Source organism: Osmerus eperlanus, chromosome 26 (assembly GCF_963692335.1).
Source record: "Osmerus eperlanus chromosome 26, fOsmEpe2.1, whole genome shotgun sequence".
In the NCBI taxonomy this organism is placed as follows: Eukaryota; Metazoa; Chordata; class Actinopteri; order Osmeriformes; family Osmeridae; genus Osmerus; species Osmerus eperlanus.
Window position 1 is genome coordinate 3,565,586 of NC_085043.1, and position 22,588 is coordinate 3,588,173.

At 40.6% G+C, this 22,588-nt stretch overlaps 1 long non-coding RNA gene across 1 annotated transcript in view; it reads right to left on the bottom strand.

Annotated features, from left to right (window-relative positions):
• LOC134012989 (uncharacterized) overlaps positions 1 to 22,588 on the bottom strand; it is a 354,410-nt gene that overhangs the window by 70,597 nt on the left and 261,225 nt on the right. The gene's annotated exons all lie outside the window — the stretch shown is intronic.

Sequence of the window (22,588 nt, forward strand, 5' to 3'; positions counted from 1 at the left end):
CACCTCTGCCCGCCCGAAAAGTCCAGGAATTGAAAAGTCAGCTAGCAGCACAACAGTCCGTTTTTACCAGGCCCAACACCAAAAGTAAGGCTGCAAACATAGCATCTTATCGTGTCAGTCGTGTTCTTGCAAAAGGAAAGAAATCTTTCAAGGATGGTGAGATTGTGAAAGAAGCGTTCATGGAAGCCACAGATGTGCTCTTTGCCGATATAAAAAATCGAAAGGAGATTGTGGAATTCAGGACTTGCAATTATCAAGAAATTCTGTTACACGGCGATGCGACGGAATGGCGGAGGATGTTGAACAGCAATTGAGGAATGATATTGACACTAGGGCTGTCAACGAATATTCTATATTCGAATAGTGGTTAAAAACAGAAATTCGAATGTGAAAATTATTATTCGAATGTAAAAAAAAAGTTTAAAAAAAAAACACAACCGCGGTAGCAGCGGCTCGTCTGTCTGCTTTGCGAGTGGGCGCACGCCTCAGCGTCACTGCTGACAGTTGACTTGCGTGGAAGATGGCAGAAAGTGCAAAACCCAGCTTGACCGCAGCAGAGAAAGTGATTGTAACCCCAAAAAATCTTAAGAGTGATGTCTGGAAATATTTCAGATTTTGGTCAGTTGATGGTAAACTTGTTGAGCCTACAGCTAAAGTAGTGTGTAAGCTAGAGTTAGCTTACCATTTAACAACTAGCAACTTGAGGCTTACATCTCCATGTTTACCACAGCACAGCTCGCTCGGAGCGTTCAATATCGGTTCTATACTGTAAAACTTCAATTAATGTTAATATTTGTTTCAATCACTGAATGAAGCCTGCCATATTTGGGACAAGAATCGCGACCTTAAATTGCTTGCACAAAACTCTTGATCAGAACTCATTTGTTTATTGTTGTCGTTCATTTTACACCGCTATGCGCAGAGAGCGCGACGGTGCGGGAGAAAGAGTGCGTGTGTGCGAGCGAGAGGCCAAGGTCTGCGGTCTTGGCCATTAGTTAATTTACTACTTTTTGTGTAGGTAATATGTTGTTAAATATGTTTAAACTTAAATAAATTAGGCCTACCTACAGTATACAAGTAGTTGTATCTCGTTGTATTAATTGGGTGTATTAATCGATTGAGTTGCTTCTATTGGGATTTACGTTCTGTTGCATGGTTTAAGTGGAAATTAAGTTTTTGTGGCGAAAAGTGAAGCTAACGGTGGCTAACTTGCTAGCCACAGTCAATGACGCTACTTACGTCACTAACGTCACGAAAACTCGCGTGACTACCTCTAGCAGAACATTAGTTTAGCAGCTCGTTAACTTCTGGGAGATAGCTAAGCTAACTGCTTCACTGCAAGGCAGCTGCAGAAACGCCACAAGCAAAGAGGCCAGGGTGCTAACTATTTACTAATTTTACTTTGTGATATGACACAATTGTGACGTGTAATGTACAATATAAGCTGATTTTATTAAGGAAGTAAATCTACTTTCGGAAACAGTAGTCTACTATGTCACTGAAGTAAAAGCATCATGACATTAGCCTCTGTTGCCCGGGCAACACATACTACAGTGGTCTATGATGCATCTGTTTTCAATCGTTAAAATAAACATTCCTCACAAATACATTTTCGTTGTAGGATTTATTATGACATTACATTACAAGTAAACGATTTGTGGGTGAAATTATCATTACCTGTGGTTTCAAACCAGTGTTGCTCACTGCAACGCTGTAGCCTATGCGAGACACTACAAAAACATCTACACAGCTGTAGGAAGTCAAACGGCGACAGAACATGTTCGGCACTCCCCTTACTTTAATCAAAAATCTAACTACTAACCTGAACTTCATTGCCACAGCCTAAACGTTGTCAATCTGTTCATGAAAATAATTAATTTCAGCCTAAACCGTACGACGGAACGTTAAATCCAATTCAACCAACGCAATCGCTACCAAGACGAACACAGCAGTAGTCTAGTACTGTACCGTAGTAGTTCAATTTACCGGGGCAGCTTCTCCACACGGCTATATCGCACTTGGCGTTGTTACTGACAATGATCGCTACCAGTGAGCTTTTTATGAAAGCTATTTTCCACTAAATAAATGTCAAGCTTATTTACGTTTTTGGGGGCATATTTTCAGTTAGCAGATGGTACTGTTTGAATCGCGATTCCATCTTCTACTGCCGGTAACGTCGTAGAATAATCTTCAAAGGGGGTTCTTTATTCATGAATGAATGCAATGAGTAGGCTAAATGCCTTAAAATATCACGAGAAGGGAAAAACTTAAAAGGACGTTTAAGTCATAGAGATTAGGTAAATTTTTACACCGGTCTGCCAAATTTATTCGTTTTGATCCAACGATGAGGCTGCCTCTTGCAGGGGAAATGAGAAGACATCTATTTCATTCTACAATTCACTCGTATTTTCAGTTGTAAATGAGCAGCAAAAAAAATCGATGTAATCTTTATAAATAAGAAGTATGCATTTTTATATAAAATATACAGAAATATCAGTTGTAAAAATGTCATCCAAAAACAGACCCCTGTGCAACCGACCCAAGCAAGCACACCCTACAATTTCCCCAGAAATTGTACCCTTTCTAGTTTGTCCTGTTATTGACGTGCCTAATGGGCAACCAGAAATTCTAATATATGTGTTTTTTTAAAGGGAATATTCGAACGTCATTTTTTAGCGATTTTGACAGCCCTAATTGACACGTGAGTGTTTTCCTCTTGACACTCCAATTCGACGAATCCACTAATGCTGTGGAGTGTGGATGTGGCTCAACTGTGTTTTCATTAGAATGGTTTTTGACGACATGAGTGTAAAAGAAGAGCTGCTGACCATTTTGCCGTTAGAAGGGCACACGAGAGGCTCCATTGACAAGTGTTAACATCTTTGAAGGCGGGTACTCTGTTGAAGTTTAAAACTATTGGATTTGCCCAGAGCCACTCTGGATCTGCCATAACCAATCGCTAGCTGGAAAATCAAACTTTTTCCAAACCCCCTGGAGAGGAGGGCCACAACATCATGGCCACCAACAAAACTCAGCAAAGATTGTTCTTGCTCTGGCTCTAACTTCTGGATATTCGGCAGCGTTGCCACAACAGACCTAATGGCTTCGCTCGCACCTTTTTCCACCGCCATTACTGAACTACAACTCAAACTCAGGCGCGACATCAACGTCATCATTCTCAGCCACTCCCTTTGTTCGCTGATTGGACCGCCAAAAATGTTTCTGGCAAAAACCGACTAATATACCTAAAGCCCAGACCTAGTACAGAAGCAAAATGAAAATTGAGCGGAAGTACGTAGGAGGGCAGAGCCAGGTTAGATCAGCTCCGTGAACACGTTTAAAAGCAAGTTACGCCTGCTATCAAGCCGGTTGCAAGAGTGTGATCTGCGGAACTTTCCACACATGGACACAGAACTTAAGCGTCAGGGCAAAGACTGCGGAGCATGAGAGTGCACGTTATGATGATCAAGTGCAGAGCATCTTGTCAGAATTTGACAGGCACTTTACTGACTTTGCATCCATTGAGCCTGTTGTCAGTTATTTTTGTTTTCCATTTGGGGAAAAAATAGATGCGGATTGTATAACGTCCAAAGTGGCATCACTCTTCAACCTGAATAGCTGTGCTATTGAGAAGGAGATTCTCACACTGAAAAATGACATTGAGCTCAAATCCAGAGCAACACCTGACATGAATGTCCAATTCTGGAATCTAATGCAGAAAGAGAAGTACCCCACAACTGCAGAGAATTTGACTGCACTTTTTGGATCAGGCCTTTTCACATATGAAAATCATCAAGGCAAAATACAGATCCACCATGACTGATGACCACCTTGCAGTCTGCTTACGGCTGGCACTCAGCTCCTTCTGTCCAGACTATGAGAGACTAGCTTCCTCCTCTCAGTGCCAGAAATCCCACTAAGGTAGAGAAATCCCACTTTTCCAACTTGAATTAGGAATTGTATTATTTGGGTTGTTTGTTGTGTTGTTATGGGCCAAGTCCTAGGCCTACTTGTGCTTATTCTTTGCACCATTTACATTTACTTTTTCTATGTGTCAGAAAACAGTGTCCTATATAGGTGCACAATAAATTGTGGCTACGCTACGGCTTTCGATATGGCTTGGTAGATCTCGATACACTATCAACTTTAAAAGTAGATCTTGGTTAAAAAAAGGTTGGGAACCCCTGCTGTAGGCTATAGATCAGGGATTTTTGTTACGTAAATTACTGGTTTTCAGGGGGGTGTTCCATCAACGTCGATTAAGAAAAAGCGAGACTTATTTTGCCAAGTCTCACTTACTTTAGCGAGAGTTCCGTTCCATTTAAGGTGGCTTATTTTAGTTCTAGCTACGTAACCAAGGTAACTTATACTTCGGAACTAGCCTGATCCGTGTCAGGCTAAAAGTCAAGCTAAACTAAAATGTGTTCTCCAAGAGCCCTCTGAGAGCCCCGGAGAGCTCGACGTGCACCTCCTGAATTTTCTAACTATCCGTCGTAATTTCGGATAGTTACGGATACCCCCTTGGCTGTGATTGGTCAGTATTAAGAACCGCTTGCGTCAGGGGCGGGGTTGCCGTGATAAACAGCACGAACAGAATCCTACAGTACATGTAAATCAGCATCTGAATTAAAATGTGACGAGAAATGGGCAGTGTAGTTGCTAAAAATGTGCGTATTTTATTGATGAAACGGCTAATTTGTAAATTTGCTCCGACTTCTCGATAACCTAGGTAAATAAAAAATAAAAATTAATAAAAGTCAAGCTAAACTAAAATGTGTTGCAAAAAATTTCAAACAGGCGGAAACAGAATCTCAAAAGACAGTTCCGTCTAGTAAATTCCTGCGCGCAAAGCACTTTAGTCCGTGTTCGGAAACGTAAATTCAGACTTTTTGAAGTGCAGACATGAATGATTTACGTGTTTACTTCATCTCCAAAAAATATATTAATTTAAATAAACAAGTTAAGAAATAATGTCACTTTAACTGTTTTCAAAAGCCATTGGTTAATTGACATAAAATAAGGCCTTAGAAGCAGAGCGTCTAGATAAGTTACAATCAATTATGGCGTATCCGTTCTTTGACAACCATGTGGTGGATGAAGGTGCTCAGATTATACAAAGAGTGTTTATCCCACCAGCCCCAAGGGTCTTCAGAGATAGAAGTAATGCTTCCCTGACCAGTATCTGTGGAAGAAGTATAGGTTCAGTAGGCCCAGCATAGTTTATCTAGATATATTTAATTGTCATTCTTAAAAAAAAAAATACATTAAAAAAAAATATATATATATATATATATATGAAATAACACTATCAACTCTTAAGGATGGCAATGAACACATAAGAGCAGCCTACCATCATTTGTAGAAAGTAATAGAAAGGAGAGTAGTAGACTATAATAGTAGAAAGGAGGGTAGTAGACTGAGTCTATGTAGGTAGGCCTAGACTATGTAGTCTGCTGGAATCACACCCAAGGAAGCAAACTCACTGTAGCCAAGCCTTGACACTGTTCAGTCTGTCTGCATCTCTGTGTCTTTGCATGTGGGACATTCTTGAACGGGAAACTATGCCAGGAAATATGAAGGGTATACCTTGCTCCAAAGCAGTACCTGAATATTATCATCAGTTTTTCAGGTCATCTTGAAACACAAAGAATCAAGGAGACTTTTTATTCAATTGTATAAAGTATTTTCATTGTTTAACCCTTGTGTTATCTTCGGGTCATTCCGACCCATCAGTCATTGTGACCCACCGTCGTATTGCGACAAATTTACCTCATACAAAAACAAAGTGAAGCATTTTCTTTTAACTGATGGGCTGTCTCAGACCCCCCACATTGCAAAGGTTAAAAGAAAATTATTTTTATTTGTTTTTGTATTGGGTAAAATTGGGTAAACACAACGATGGTTCGTTATGAACCTTTGGGTCATGTGACCCGAAGGCAGCACAAGGGTTAAAGTAGCCTATATGTTGACAAGCCTCTGTTACCTCTCCTTCTGGCTTCCCCAATATTATAGGTGCAATATACTGTCCCCGTGGGTGTATCCAGGCCCACTTGAAGACTCAGGGGGTGACTGCCTGGTGCCCCCATGGTTGAAAAAGTGTTCCTAAAATGCCCTCTAGAGTGGCAAAAATTAGACCAAGTGCCCTACTGTCTGCCATTCACATTGTGAAATATGCTTGAGTGCACAGGATGCCCCATGCAATAAATGACAGTGTGCCCTCTATAAAATTAAAAACATGTCTTCATGAGTTCCTTTATAGTAGAGAAAATGTGATGCAGTACCTTATAAGGTGCCCTTCCAATGGAAAAGGGTGCTGTTATGAAGTGCCCTTTATGTTGCCCCTACATGACAGTGTCCCAAATGTTGCCCTTTCCAAAGAAGACGATTAGATGCTGTGCCCAACAGTCTCCCCTAATGTTCCCACTAGGGCATGCTTTCCCAAAGTGAGGCTTTGAAAACCCTTGGCACAACCACAGTCTGTCAGTGTCCAAAGCCCCCTCTGGATCTGTGGAGGCAGACTATGTTAATTGGAAATATGGGGCAGCTGTCCATACTGTCAGCCAGAATAGTAATAATTGGATTTGGATTAAATATGCACGCGTAATATAATAATGATATATATTCTTAGTCATGCTGACCAATTTTAAATTACTGTTCTGCCAAGCAAAGTGTGCTACAGTTTTGGTCACCTTCTGATCTGAAGTCGGTGTTGGATCTGTGCAATTCTAGTTATTTCAGTGAATCCCCATTTTAGTCATGGTTATCTTTCCCTTTTATCTTAAAGCTCAGCATTTAGCCTATCAGTTAATAAATGCGTGTGGCAAAGTTATTTTTAGGTAATTTAATAACTTTGTTCAAGATGTGAAGACAAAAACATTATTAGCCCACATCAAGTGCAATTAACCATGGCCTTCTTCAGTGTTTAGAATTTTATCCTGCCACGTTCTTTTTTGGGCTATTATTCTCAATCTCTTGTTGAGAATATCGGCCATAGGCTAGCCTACTGTCAGAACGGTTTCAGACAGCTCATCAAATGACGCTAATTATCAGTAGGCCTAAATGCATATATATATATGTTAAGTAGATTTGGTAGGTCTACAATTTACGCATTTTAACAGTCGTAATGGTTTGACAAGTTGTCTCCCTTACCATGTTAATAACTCCAAAAAAACTCAAAATCAATTTACGCTGCTGAAACAACACCACTCTGCTGGTTTACGCTTTGCTTTTTGCGACATAACTCCTCTTTTCGACGATCGCCTGATCTGGGCTGCACAGTCTAAATTTATTGAGGTCTAGCTTGAATTAGCGTTGCCTGTTAGTGGAACGGAACGTTAGTGGAACGGAACGTTAGTGGAACGGCTTGAGGCTTAAGTCTAAGTTGACGTTTACCCAAGTGAGACTTATTCGTGTTAGCACGACTTGCGTTAGCGACGTTGATGGAACACCCCCCTGGTGTCAAATCTGCCTACACATTGCTGTTGAGAGTAGAGCCTGAGAGTAGAGCCCGACCGATATATCGGCGGGACGATATTATCTGCCGATATTGGGCATTTCCCAAACTATCGGTATCGGCATTTATAATGGCCGATAAATGAATATGAATGTTTTTTTTGTGTGTGTGTTTTTGTTCAAAGGACTTTGAGTTTCATATCTTAAGTTTCTATTTTTATACATTTTATTTATCAGAAACTGCATTAACATATTATTTTAGTGAGGAAATAATAACAGGAGTCAGATGGCTGAGCAGTTAGGGAATCGGGCTATTAATCAGTCCCCCCAGGATTTCGCTTTAGAGGACTGTTAACGGTGTGTTTTTCGCCTGGAAGTCTCTAGAAATCTGGCACATTATTGAACGAAATTAAAAAGAGTGAAAGAGTTCACAGACACCAGAATGAACGCGTTCACAGTATCGTTCATCGGGCATGTAATACAGTACGTTCAGTTCATGTTCACCCAAATTATCAACGAGTTCATGAACTTTCGTTTAATGAACGCGTTCAGGCGCAACACTGGATTTAACCCCTACTGGAGATAGTTGTGGGAGACGACGATGATTGGTCAAAGTTGCGGGAAAATTGCGGTGATTGGTTAAAATTGCAACGTCACGCTGAATTCGCGGGGAATCGTTGAATTCGCGTGAATTGGTGCGATCGCAACATCGCGAATTCCTGGAGGGTCTGATTAATCAGAAGGTTGCTGGTTCGATTCCCGGCCATGTAAAATGACGTTGTGTCCTTGGGAAGGCACTTAACCCTACTTGCCTCTGGGAATGCAAAGGCAAAAAAAAGTCTGCGATGAAAAGCAAAAAACAAAGCTGTGTTCATCACACGTGCAATGCATGTCAGCGAATATGTTCTCAATAGTATGTTTCAAGTAGGCTACAGCCGAACCCTCGTTCTGTTTTGATAAATAGTAATTGAGTTGATAAGCGTGTCTTGTCTGATCAATACGCAACTGTGAGGTGCGCGAATGGACAGAGCGGCCAGTAAACTGTCGTTCCGCTGCGAGGGCCAGCCCGACGTGCACGAATACACCTGTACAAATGCAAATGAAATTTCCACTCAAAATGCTGACAAAAGTTTGATTTACGATTTCCAACGCAGCCTCCATTGGTATTCTTAACCTGGAATGATAATATATAGTGCAGTGTTTCCTCTATGGCTACATTTCTGCCGCCACGGTATCAGAAATCAGGCTGTACAACATTTTAGGCCGTCTATCAGCAGTGATTGTTAGAGTGCATGTCGGAGAATTGCACGGACACACGCTTCACACCGCAGTTGAGATTGCGTGTGTGCGTCCTTGAGAACTGTAAGTCGTATAACTTATGTTGTCAGTTAATTTAAGCCTGTTATTGTATAAGTCTATAGTTCTTGCAAATGTAAATCAAGTGAACTGGTGATTTTCGTTGTTTGTATTCTTCCCCTGCTAGCTAAATTGTCTATTGGTTCGATTGCTGCCCATGCTCAGGTTTATATTTTAGGTGCATTATTATGCTGAAGTAGTTTTAATTAATAAAAAGTGGGTTTATTGTTATTATTTGCTACAGAATACTTAGCCTATCAAGATCAAATGAAGCAGGCAGTGTACATGCTTCAGAGTGGCCTACCTTAATCGATAGGCTAGGCTACTGACCATTTACAATAAGTTGTTAGGTCAATTATTAATTGGCAGCATTTATGCCATTTAGAACATACTTCATGAGTGTAAGGTGTCTTTAAGTAGCCAAACTTTATTGCTTTAGGGGAAATAGGACGAAAATATGTGCAATATTACATTAGACTATTACATTAACCTGTTCCGAAATACAGGTTTTGTTTCGGCGGGAGGGGGAGGGGGTGAAAAACACCTGGGAATAAATACATCTATTAGAAAGAAGAAGAAAAAAAAGAATATATATATACCCTTTTTTGGGGGGGGGGGAGCACCGAAGACCCATTTTGACCCAGGAAAAACCCTGTACAATACTTGTTGGTCACCGAATGCATTATGCATTCTTACCCTGCTGGTTTCCTTGTCCTAGGGGATTCAGATCAGGTGCTTTTTTTGCATAGAAAACTCCCATTTTTAGGCCTGCTCTGGCCTTGAAGGCCAGCTGCACTGGATTACTGGGCATAGGGCCATAAATGAGCCACATGAGATAGCTGGGTTTTCTTGTTTTCTATGACTGAAGCATATACTCAGTCTTCTCTCACACTCAACCCCTAATCCAGAACTTTACATTTTGGGCTTAATATCTTCTACGCTTTAGTGGCAATAATAATCAGTCAACAGCTTTGCATCTGGTTTTCAGTAATATAGCATATGCTAAAAAGGTGATTAAGAGTTTCATTTTAAATCATATAAATCCATAATCATTACCCATATTCATAATTACAATAGTGTGATGTTTTTTCCACAACAATACAAAAAATAATAATAATAATATTAAGAGAATAAATACAACATTTTACATTGAAAAGTCAAAACACAAGCCGCAATCTTTGCGGGAATCCAAAAAATCAATAAAAACAATAATACAACTAATAAAAGTAATAAACCACTTCTGAGATAAAATTTGTTAAATGCTTTGGTAAAAAGATAGGTTTTAAGCTGTCTTGAAAATGTCTAACGTGTTTGCTTCCATAAATATTAATTTATGCGTAACGTGTTCCATAGTTTTGGGGCGTAATTGACAAAGGCTGCATCACCAGTCTTCTTATGACTGCTTCTGGTGACCTCTAACAGGCCTGCATTTGATGATTGCAGTGTTATAGCCGGTGTGTAGTTAATAAGAGAGCTAGCAATGTAGCTAGGTCCTTGTCGATTTAGAGCTTTGTATGTGAGAAAAAGGACCTTAAAGTCAATTCTGAAGGTAACAGGGAGCCAGTGTAAAGTAGCTAGGACAGGACTAATGTGTTCTCTCCTTTTAGTTTTGGTTAATACTAGCTGCAGAGTTTTGAATGAGCTGTAGTCTTTTCAGTGTTTTTTGGGGGGGAAGAACAGCGAAAAGTGGGTTACAGGAGTCCAGCCAGCTGGATATAAAAGCATGAATTAGCTTCTCTGCATTATTTTGGTTGATGAATCGTCGTACCTTCGCTATATTCCTGAGGTGAAAGAAAGCTTTTTTGGTCACTTTATTAATGTGAGAGTTGAAATTCAGATCTGGGACAGTCTAGGATTACACCGAGACTCGTCACCTCTGGTTTAAGCAGGGGGTTAAACCTCCTAGATACTTACTTAGCATCTCTCTTTTGGATTTGGGGCCACATAGGAGGACTTCAGTTTTGACTTCATTTAATTTAACCCTTGTGTTATCTTCGGGTCATTCTGACCCATCAGTCATTGTGACCCACCGTTGTATTGCGACAACTTTACCGCATACAAAAACAAAGTGAAGCAAAATAAAATTATTTTTATTTGTTTTTGTATTGGGTAAAATTGGGTAAACACAACGATGGTTCGTTATGAACCTTTGGGTCATGTGACCCGAAGGCAGCACAAGGGTTAAGAAAGTTATCATTCATCCATTTGTTTATTGCCGACAAGCAGTTGGTAATGGAATTTATGGCTGTCGCATCGTTGGGTTTAGCAGATATATACAGTTGTGTGTCATCCACGTAGCTATGGAAATCTATATAATGTTCTCTGATTATGTCGCCGAGTGGTAACATATAAAGACAAAAAAGTAATGGACCTAAGCAGCTTCCTTGAGCAACCCCGTAGCAGTTGTCATGTTTCTTAGACATATGGTCTCCTAAACTAAAATAAAACTTCCTTCCTTTGATATATGATTTCATCCAGTTTAATACACTATCCGTGAATCCAATAAGCTTTTCCAGTCTATTGATTAGGATGTAGTGATCAATGGTATCAAATGCTGCACTGAGATCTAACAGGATAAGGATAGAGACTTTATTTGCATCAGAGTTTAGTCTGAGGTCGCTACTTATTTTGGTGAGAGCAGTTTCAGTACTGTGATATTTTCTGAAACCTGACAGAGACTTCCAAGATGTTATTTTCTTCAAGAAAATAATTTAATTGGACGAATACTATCTTTTCTAATACTTTAATAATAAATGGAAGATTTCATATTGGTCTGTAATTTGCAAGTATACTGTTATCCAATTTGGGTTTCTTTAATAGGGGCTTTACAACAGCTGTTTTGAAGGCATCTGGGAAAACGCCAGTTCTAAGGGATGTGTTTATAATCTCTAGCACTGGACCTGAGACACCATCAAACACTCACTTAAAGAATGTTGTGGGTATAGGATCAATATCTGAGTTACATTTGCTGATGATTTTGGACAGTTCACTTAGTGTGATACATGTAAATGTGCTCATGGTTATGTTGCAGGATCTACTGATGTCAGTTTCACCTCCGCTAGTTGTTAAAAGAAGCGTTTCTTTTGACATCTGGTAGCGCATTTTTTCAATCAAGGATATTTCCACTGTTCACCAGTCAGTCACAAATCACTACGCCAGCGTCTGATACAGCGACGGAAGACTAGAGCATCATATTACAGGGAGTCAGATGGCTGAGTGGTGAGGGAATCGGGCTAGTAATCAGAAGGTTGCTAGTTTGATTCCTGGCTATGCCAACCAAATGATGTTGTGTCCTTGGGCAAGGCACTTCACCCTACTTGCCTCGGGGAATGTCCCTGTACTTACTGTAAGTCGCTCTGGATAAGAGCGTATGCTAAATGAGTAAATGTAAAATGTAAATTACAGTTATCGTTTTAAGGTTTAGCATTGGGGGTTGAAGCTTCCTGAACAAAATGTTATGAAAGTTGAGTTGCTGGGCTGCAGAGCCATAGAAAAAAGATGCATATTGGCAATTTCGTTCCATAACAGATTCAGATAAGAGAAATGTCTGTTTTTGTTTGGCATTTAGCACTACCTTAGTAGCTAACAGCGCAGTTGTCGTACTGTGGTGTAGTTGATTCAATTTCGTTTTTTTTCATTTATATAGCACACTTTTAAAACAACAACAGTATCATTTAGCCATTAGAAAATCAATTGTAATGACCTGACTAGGTCAGAAAGGAACAATCGTCCAGGCATAAGATGAAGTTCCCGAATTGACGTTTATTAACCACACGGTACCAGGGCTGGACTGGGACAAAAAATCGTCCCTGGCATTTTTGGCCCAGGTGGCCCACACCCACCGTGACTGGTCAGACACATTCCCTGCAGACAGTCCTTAAAATATGCGTTGTGTTCTGCGTTCATGTGATAGTTTTGGATCCTTCAAGAAGGGTCTCAATGTGTTGACTTATGTGTTGATCTTACACATAAATAATTAATTAATTCTTAGAGTTATGACTTGTATATGGTATTAAAAAATATATATACATATTTATATTTGATATTGTATTGTGATTATTACTATTTTGCTTAATATTGGCTTAGCAACTTTTAAAACTGTATACTGTTAATTTAAATTATTGTAAGATTCATATTTTGTGGCTTTGGACAAAAGTGTCTGCTAAATACAATACAGAAACACACACATAGCCCCCCTCCCTTCCTGAGTCCCTGTTAATTTGCCTACTCCTTACCATGTCGTCTACTACTACTCTTTCTTCCATCATTTCCTCACTCGCTCCCATGGCCCTGTCATGGTCACTCTCCTCCTCCTCGGCTTCTTCCCTGATTCTGTCAGTAGCCTACGTTTTGGCCTCTCTGAGACAGCCACCTCTCCTCCTTCCTCTACAGGTAATGCAGGTAAGCAGCTAAAGACCCCCAAACATGTTTGAAATCTTTGCAAATTTTGTGGCATTCACCTGTAGATTTTTTAAAATCTTTTTCTCCCTTAACTTCCCTGCGCCTCCCTTGCGCTTTGGTGGTAGTTTCTCCATTTTAGTGATGCTAAACTTTAACGATGCTAAACCAGCATACGCATTAGCCAACAGCTCGTGTCTCAAGGCCTGCGGGAGGCAATATTATGATTCAAGGGAAGAGGGTTCCTGGATTTGATTGGGTCAGGCCAGTGCCAATAAAGAAAATTAACCAATGGGCCGCTGTCAGTTATCTATGGGCAGGCCCGACCAAAACAATTTTTACCAATGGGCCGCTGTCAGCAGGGGCGTCTTAACCCTTGTGTTATCTTCGGGTCATTCTGACCCATCAGTCATTGTGACCCACCGTCGTATTGCGTCAACTTTACCGCATACAAAAACAAAGTGAAGAATTTTCTTTTAACCGTTGGGCTGTCTCAGACCCCCACATTGCAAAGGTTAAAAGAAAATTATTTTTAATTGTTTTTGTATTGGGTAAAATTGGGTAAACACCGATGGTTCGTTATGAACCTTTGGGTCATGTGACCCGAAGGCAGCACAAGGGTTAATAGCAATTGAGGCCCCTGGGCTATGGAAAACATTTTTATTTTTTGAGGACCCCCGCCCACAATCAATTTATATTTGCCCCCCTAAGGATCCGTCAATATTTGGACTACATAGACAACGTCTGTGTCAAAAGTTTCGTGTTGGTAGCGATTGAGTTGCTTGTATTTTTATTTACGTTCCGTTGCACGGTTTAGGCTGAAATTCAAAAGTGGCAAAAAGTGCATTGTGTCAACGAAGGGAACTCAGTGGTAGCCTACGTCACAACGTCAGCACACGTTAGCAACGACACATGGATACAACGTGCATTGCTGTTGCACAGCAAGTATCGTATCGTGTCATGGTGTACTAGCAGCATTATACATTTAAGCAATTCAAGACTTGCGTTTACAGTAAGTCACATTGATGTATGTCACATTAAATAATGTATTTAAACCAGTGTGCGAAATACCCGTCAATATTTGGGGGTGTCCCCATCTCTCAATTGTTGCGCAATACCGATCTAAATTTGCTCAATATGGAGTAGGCAGGGACGGACTGGGAGTAAAAATAGGCCCTGAACTTGGCCCACCAGAACCGGCCCCCGTATACGCCACCACAGTGCCCTGCTAATGCATGCACGTTCTGGGTTTGATGTGATGCGAGTAGGGAGTTCCACAGTTAATGCCAGCACGGATGGCGCGCAAGCGAAATCTTTTGGCTGATTTGAGCGGAAATTTGTTTTTGGAGCTGTATGTAAAATAAACATGGCGCTACCGATGGTCAGTCCGCTACTGGCAGTAAGTATAACATTACAGTACCTATTTCATGGATGCAAGCCAAGACAATCAGTCTATAGCCTACATTACAACACACACATGTACCATTTTTGATAATCCGATATGCTATTATTCTAGTATTCTAGTATTATTCTATATGGTAGGCTGGTATTCGTAAAGCAACACTGACATAAGAGGTTGCATTGGCTAAAGTTGTTTGGATGCACGTTGTTTTATAAAAAGGAGGCAAAGTTGTGCATTACAATGCAGACATGACAATGATTGGCACCAATCTGGCACACTTACAAGAGCAATTAACTGAATTAATGCCAGGTATAACCTTTTGGAGACACGGTCTTTCCATGCGCCCACCTGCTTCGTTGACCAACCAGCCAGCAAGTCACTTGTGCTAGCAGCAGTAGCAGCTAACGTTACCTCAGCACCTGCTGCGTCTTCGGAGCACTCGGCCTCAACTAAACGTTGTTCTTCTGGGGAATCACTGGGTGGGAGAGGATCCTCTGTTCTGGTAGTGAGTGGGCCCACTGTGCTAGCTGCAACAGCATTGTCATTCGGTGCCTCTTCATCTCTGAGTGCCACCTTTTTGGATATGAACCCAAAGTGTGTGAATGATACACTCTGGTTATCTTTCGCTTGCTAGCCATTGACTTCTCAACGTTTCTGTTTGGCGCACATGGCTAACTATACGTGCACATGACTGTCTGTCTCCGCTTGGCAAAAAAAAAAAATTGTGAATAAATGTTTTGAATTCTGAATACTGGACATGGTGATCTTAAAAACATTTTCGGGGGGGTCGAGCCCCCCCCGTATTTCGCACACTGATTTAAACTAAAGCTTGTGTGGTGCGTCGCTGTCTTCAATGCCACAGCCTAAAACTTTATGTCAAAAGGAATGTTTTTAATTTCCGGCGCATTCAAACAATCCCCTCAGTGTAGTTTGGCTAGCAACAGCAACTAGGCTAGCTTGCTCGTAGCATAATTCAGCTTCTCCAAGCAGGGCTCTAGACTGAGACCAAAAAGTCGCATTTGGGGGCATATTTTCAGTTAGCAGATGGTACTGTTTGAATCGCGATTCCATCTGAAAAATACTGCCGGTGACAACGTTGTTAGAATAGCTTGTCTCAAACGGGGGTTCAGCTTGTTTCATATTAAATGGACCCATCTGCAACCGACGCAAGCAAGCACACCCTACAATTTCCCCAGAAATTGTACCCTCTCTAGTTTTTGTTACATTTTGTATAGATAAGGGGGAGGGGGGGGGGCTCCCTCCACCTCCACATCCACCACCAGATGCCACTGTAGAGCAGAGTAATGACACCGCGAATACGGATTTATCATCATTATTATTTTGTGTTATTATTAAGAGGCCCCTGATTGGTCGAGGCCCCGGGCTTAAGCCCAGGTAAGCCCGTTGCATTAAGGCGCCACTGGCTGTCAGTTCTTTATGGGCCGGCCAAAAAAAAAAAAAAAAAAAAAAAAAAAAAGCCTATAAATTATATCGCCGATTCGGCGCATTACAGGTAGTAATGCTGTTTCTTATATACTAGTGTAATAATTGGACCAATACGCAGTTCCTATTGGTCCAGAAGACGTTCTCAAAAGTTAATAAATCCGTTTATATACCTCCTGAAAGTTTGCAGAGGTAAATAAACGTTTTCACGGACCTAGCAACAAGCAGTTGCCTTGGAGATGTAGCCATTGACCTTAATAACGTGGCATCTGCTCGGCAACAACCAAATATGGTTTTTGCACAGGTACGCAAACGCCCCGCAATCGCTTCCCGTTTTAAAGAAGTATCTGAAGCAGACAGAAGACGAATTGATGTTGTTGATATTTTGCCTTGGAGATGTAGTGACGTCACCAGTGCAAGTGCAGCTGATTGCTCTGACAACATGGCGTCAGCTCCAGATTCGACCTGTTTGATTTGTGATCTTCCGACGTATTGTTGTAGTATATAAGAAACCAAATGTTTACTCCTCGACTATGGAGTTAGATTAGTTTCATAATTCACAAACAAACGTAACACGATTCACAATGTATTTCATGATTCACAAATAAATGTTACGCGATTCACAAATGTATTTCGTGATTCACAAATGTAACGCGATTCACAAATAAATGACCCCATTACATTTGTTTGCAACCTGACAAACATGAGTTACAAATCGGAGAACACGAGTTACAAATCGGAGAACACAAGTTACAAATCGGAGAACACGAGTTACAAATCCCTGCATTTGTGTGTGTGGATTTTTGGAACTTTCCTGATGCGCTTAGATTCACAAATGCATTTTTTCTAAAAGATATTCTCTGCAGCCTATCAGATGTCTCTTCCAATTTTAGCCAATCACAGCTAGCTTGCTAAATGTTAGCCTAGGAAACACTTAAAATTACTAAACATGGATCCTGCCATTCTCAAGAATATTCAAGCACGTATGATAATCGATTTAATAAGATTAACAAGCAATATTTCACCTACATGCTACCAGACGACATTGCTCGTGATCTGAAGGAGACATTTTGTCCGTATTATGGCAGGTTGTTGAAGTCCACAGACACGTTAATGTGATTGGCTAAAATTTTACCTACGGTCTCGGTTAACAAACGTTTAAACAAATCTCGGTTTACAAAGGCATTTGCAGACCTGCCGAGGAGTAAACATTTGCTGTTTATCCCTAGCCCACACTAAATAAAAGAAAGGTAGCCCACAAAACAATAGTGACCGTCTCTTGTGAAACCCAGACGTAACAGAAAGAACATACGCTAAACTTGGTCTTAACTTAGAATGCTCCATCCCCCTGCCCAACCCCCTCCATGCCCCTCCGCCAACCACCAGGATGCCCGGCATCCGAACATTCCGGGCATTCCCGTGATTGGCAGACAGCAGGTTGATTGGCATGTCGGACCCCGCAAACACTACTGGTAAACAACCAACAGCCTAACATATAACACACATCTTTCTGTGTGGGTCGCTACACAATTTTTGTTCTTTAACTGCTAAGATTCCTTGATGAGATGCCTTATCAATCTATTAACATTACAAAAGATTAATACTGCAGTCAGATAGCTACCCTGTTTGCTATTGTATAATCAGTGTTGTGCATGAACGAGTTCAAAAGAAAGCGTTCATTGAACACGTTCATTTTTATGAGAACGATGAACTGAACGCAACTTAATGACAAATTATGAATTGAACGGTGAACACGTTCATATTATCTGAGGTCTAGCTAAAACGTTACGGAATGTTTTCCTTCTCCTGAGGAGAGACGCTGTCTAAATCGAATGCTTGCACCATGTTGTTGCTCAGTGCCCGTAAAATTTCGCTATGTAGCCTAACCTAAACCAACTAAGTCCACGTTTACACATAGCCGGGTATTTACAGAAACTAATATTTCTACCCCTCCGTTTTCAAAAATAACATCGTACACACAAGATCGTTTTCAAAAATGTTTCTGTTTACATTAACCCGCATAAATACGCCCCCGAGCGCTATCATAACTATGCCAAACCTGTAGGCGGCAGTGTAACGAGAAGCATAAAGTACGGTGGCCCTGAAGTGCAAATCACACCCACTAACATGAGTGCATCCCCCAAATGAAAACACAAAATCGATAGCGAAACAACCATCCTGGTCCACGTAACTCTGTCATTACCATGAAGTTGATTGTTTTGGTTAGAAGAAAAGAAGAAACATTTGTGTTAACAATTCAGAGTCATGACTTGCACTACTCTTTATTTTAATCAGGGACATTTCTATGAAATAATCTTAGATATGCTGTTAACGTTTCACAACATTAAAATAAGTAGCTTATGCGCACGCTAAAAACACAGTTGAAGGAAGCAGGACTTTTCAGAAGAAAACACTAATAGTCCACAACAGAAGAACGAAATGCCACAATGACAGAGTTACGTGGACCAGGATAATTGTTTGGCTATCGATTTTTACGTTTAACACGCAATATATACTTTTGCATAAGTAGCCTACTATTTGCTACATGCTTCGATAGCCAAACAAATGTCCTGGTGCACATAACTCAGGCTATTGCATTTTGTACTTCTGTCGATGAATTTCTTGTTAGTTACTGCATCCATTCAGCAACGAAGTGTTGTACCTACCCTTTCCGTTTTGAGTTAATGTAATGTGTTTTTGAGTTAATCTAATGTCGTTTCCCATTTGGGGGAGCGTGTCTTTGTATTGGGGGGAGGTTAGCAAGTCATCCTATTTGGGGGGAGTTGACTCGTATTTGGGGGGAGTGTTTTCATTTGGGGGATGCACTCATGTTAGTGGGTGTGATTTGCACCTCAGGGCCACCGTAATAAAGCCATGCAAACCAATCAGAATTCTCAAAATCAACAACAACTACGAATAACACGATCAACTTCCTTTTCCTTTCAATAGTAAATATGGCGCGAGGTTTATTTGTTTGGATGATTCACAAATAAATGTAACGCTTTGCACAAATGTATTTCGTGATTCCCAAATGTAACGTGATTCCCAAATAAATGACCCGATTACATTACTACAAACAGGACGGTCACGACGTGATGCATTTTTAGTCGCATACTGTGACGTTTGAGAACCTAAAACTCTGTTTAACCTAGTGCACACGCCAACACAAAAACTGAGTTTTCAGAAATCTCCACTTTGGCCAGTTTTTAGAAATTATAGTTTTCTGTGATAAAACCTCAGTTTTCGTGTAAATGAAAGGCCAAACCGCATGAAAATATATGCGTTTTTCCTCCGTGTAAATGGGGCCTAAAGGCCAAAATATGCTTCTGTGTCTCCGTTTACGGATGGTCGGGCGCACGGATACGCACGGATACGGACGGATACGGACGGATAGACTTCGTTTATGGTTCTCCGTAGGCTGTGGGTGCTGAAAACAATTCACCGCCAGAAGAGTAGGTGACGCAACGGTTTTTTGTAAGTCGTCGTGGAGTGTTAATTTACCTAGGTTATCGAGAAGTCGGAGCAAATTTACAAATGAGCCGTTTCATCAATAAAATACGCAAATTTTCAGCAACTACACTGCCCATTTCTCGTCACATTTTAATTCAGATGCTGATTTACATGTACTGTTAAGCTGAAATATGAATTGTGAAAACTTACAGCAATGGCGGTCAAAGGATTCTGTTCATTCTGTTTATCCCGGCAACCCCGCCCCTGACGCAAGCGGTTCTTAATACTGACCAATCACAGCCAAGGGGGTCTCCGTAGCTCTCCGTCGCTCTCCGAAATTACGACGGATAGTTCGAAAATTCAGGAGGTGCACGTCGAGCTCTCCGGGGCTCTCCGAGGGCTGACGGAGAGCTCGTAGAGGGCGTTCCACGGAGACAAGGGCGTTCCCATGTGTCCGTTTTTCGAAAAACGCAGAAGCATATATCGGCCTTAACTCGACTTCGCACTACGTTGCCCATGATTCATTGCACACATATATAGACCAAACAAGCACCAAGACAACAGGTGTGTTCGACTTCATGCAGGGAGCGTCGGAAATATTTAGAACTCACGCATCTAACGGTTAAAAAACAAGTTAAGTCTTTCATTCTCACTTTCCACCTTAAAACTATGAAATTAACTGAACTATGAACGAGTTCAGAATTTAAATGGTGAACTATGAACGTGAACGATTCATATTTACTTGTATGAACTGAACTTTGAACGAGTTCATGAGAGGTATGAACGTGCACAACACTGTGTATAATGCCTGTTTGAAATACGTATTTCAGAGTAGGGCTAGCCATGATCTAGTAACTTAAAGGCTGGTAGTTGATTGAAGATAATAATGGGGATGTGTTTAAGATTGAGATTGGACTCAAATGTGGGTAATTGGATGTGTAGGCCTACATGTTATTTTTGCTTAGGGTTCACTTCAAACATTAAAAGAAAGGGTGAGATACCAGACTTCTTCAAAAAGCTGAGCAAACAGGATCAGGTGGAAGTAGACCCCAGTCCTTGCACCACCCCAAGACCTCAGAGCAGCTCCCTCCCCGAGGCTACAGGTACCAGGTCAGAGCATAGGCAGTCAGTCACATGCCAAGTTTAGCTTGTGTTTGTAGGCCACACATGTAAGCCTACACAAAAGTTTTTTTCCGATTAAGCCTCACTTTAAAATGTTGGTTGTTGATTCATGAGTGTTCTTGTTTTAATGGCTGTGGCATTTTTTGTGTGAGTATACACTAATAGTTTTAATGTAAAGAATTCATCAAAGGATCTAACCTCTAACCTGGATAGACCCAGATTATATATTCATGAAAACAGAGTGACCAAGTACGTACAGTGTGTGTAAGAAAGAAATTAGTTGCAATTCAGATGTAGAGACAGTCTAGTCATAGTAAATGTAGAATTTGATTAAAGTAACCCTAGTGGACCATACTAGGCCACACTGAAGAACTCAGGCTTAAGTAAATTAGAATTTCTATTTCTCATCAGCAATCATATGAATAATTGCTTAGATGCTAGGCTAAGGTTACACACACATTTTCAATCTTGGTCTGTGGACCCCCTGTAGTAGCCCTGGCCACCCCTTGGCCACCCCATATATAAAAGTCTGGTTCCGCCACTGGATACTAGCTCTGATCTAAGTTATTTTGTTTCTGGCATTTTCTGTAATTATGTTGGAAAAATATTCTTTCCTTGCTAGACGGATGGTTTTGTTATAGGTGGTTAGTGCATCTTTATAGATATTGTAGTGGATAGTGATCTTGGTTTTTCTCAATTTTCTCTGCTGTGTGGCATTTTCTTTTCGTTTCACTAACATTTTTATTTCTCAGCCATGGGGAGGTTCTACTTGTAGACTTCTTTTTGGTTTTCAGTGGTGCAACAGAGTCTACACAGATAATATTGCATCATTGAGGTTCTCTACCATTTCATTCAGAGAGCATTCATGATTAGGTGGCTCATATAGAGCAAATTGCTCAGAGAATTTCATCATGGCTCCATCGTCTAGATGTCTTCTTTGGATTAAGAATTATTTCGTTGTTTTTGTTAAGATGGTTTCCACATCAGTATACAATGATGGTCTGAGAGGGGTATATCAGTCACTGAAATATTATTGATGTTTAGTCCAGTTGTTATTACTATATCTAGTGTATTTCCATGCCGGTGTGTTGGATCTGTTATGTGTTGAGTTATATGTCAAGGAGATTTAAAAGCTCAATAGTTCTTGGGTCTGCTTTTTTATTTACTTGGATATTTAAGTCTCCGTTTAGAACTACTTTGTCATATCTGGTGACACATAGTGATAATAGTTCAGAGAATTCTTGTATGAATATTGGCGAGTGCTTGGGTGGCCGATATATAATAACAAAAAGTATTGATTCGGTTTTGAGCTCTATAGCAAGATATTCAATTGATTTATTCAAATTCACCTAGCTCAGTGATTTTCAACAACAGTTTAGATGAGAAAATAGCTGCGACTCCTCCACCTCTTTTTGATTTCCTAGAATCTTGGTGAAATCTGTAATCAGGTGGACATGCTTCTATCAATTTTGCTGTTGCCGTGTCATTGTTTAGCCAGGTTTCTGTTAGACAGATGCAGTTTAAGTTGTTTTCTTTGACCAGATCATTAACTAGAAAGGTTTTGTTATTTAGTGATCTAACATTTAAAAGGGCCAGTTTCATCTGTGGGGTATTAACAGATAAAACAGGGGATTTCAGGTTTGTAACCATGCATTTTACCATGCCATTTGCTGTTTATGATGACCGGTATGTTTAATGAAATACCAGGGTGGCTGTCCTAGCGTATCTTTTCTTTGTGAAAGTCTATATCACTGAGCTGTTCTATCACAAGGGAATTCGTTAGGGGGGTGAGGATCTGTGCAGGGCCCATGTCCTTGCAGGAGGCTGTTTGAATGTTCTGTTCTGCTCCATGGGAGGTTGTTTGGGATGCGTCAGTCAGCTTAGACACAGCAGGGATAGGGAGTGAAACTTGATTGGTGGTCAAGAGCACATGACTGATGTTTGCTGTTAGTAGTCGAGACCCTC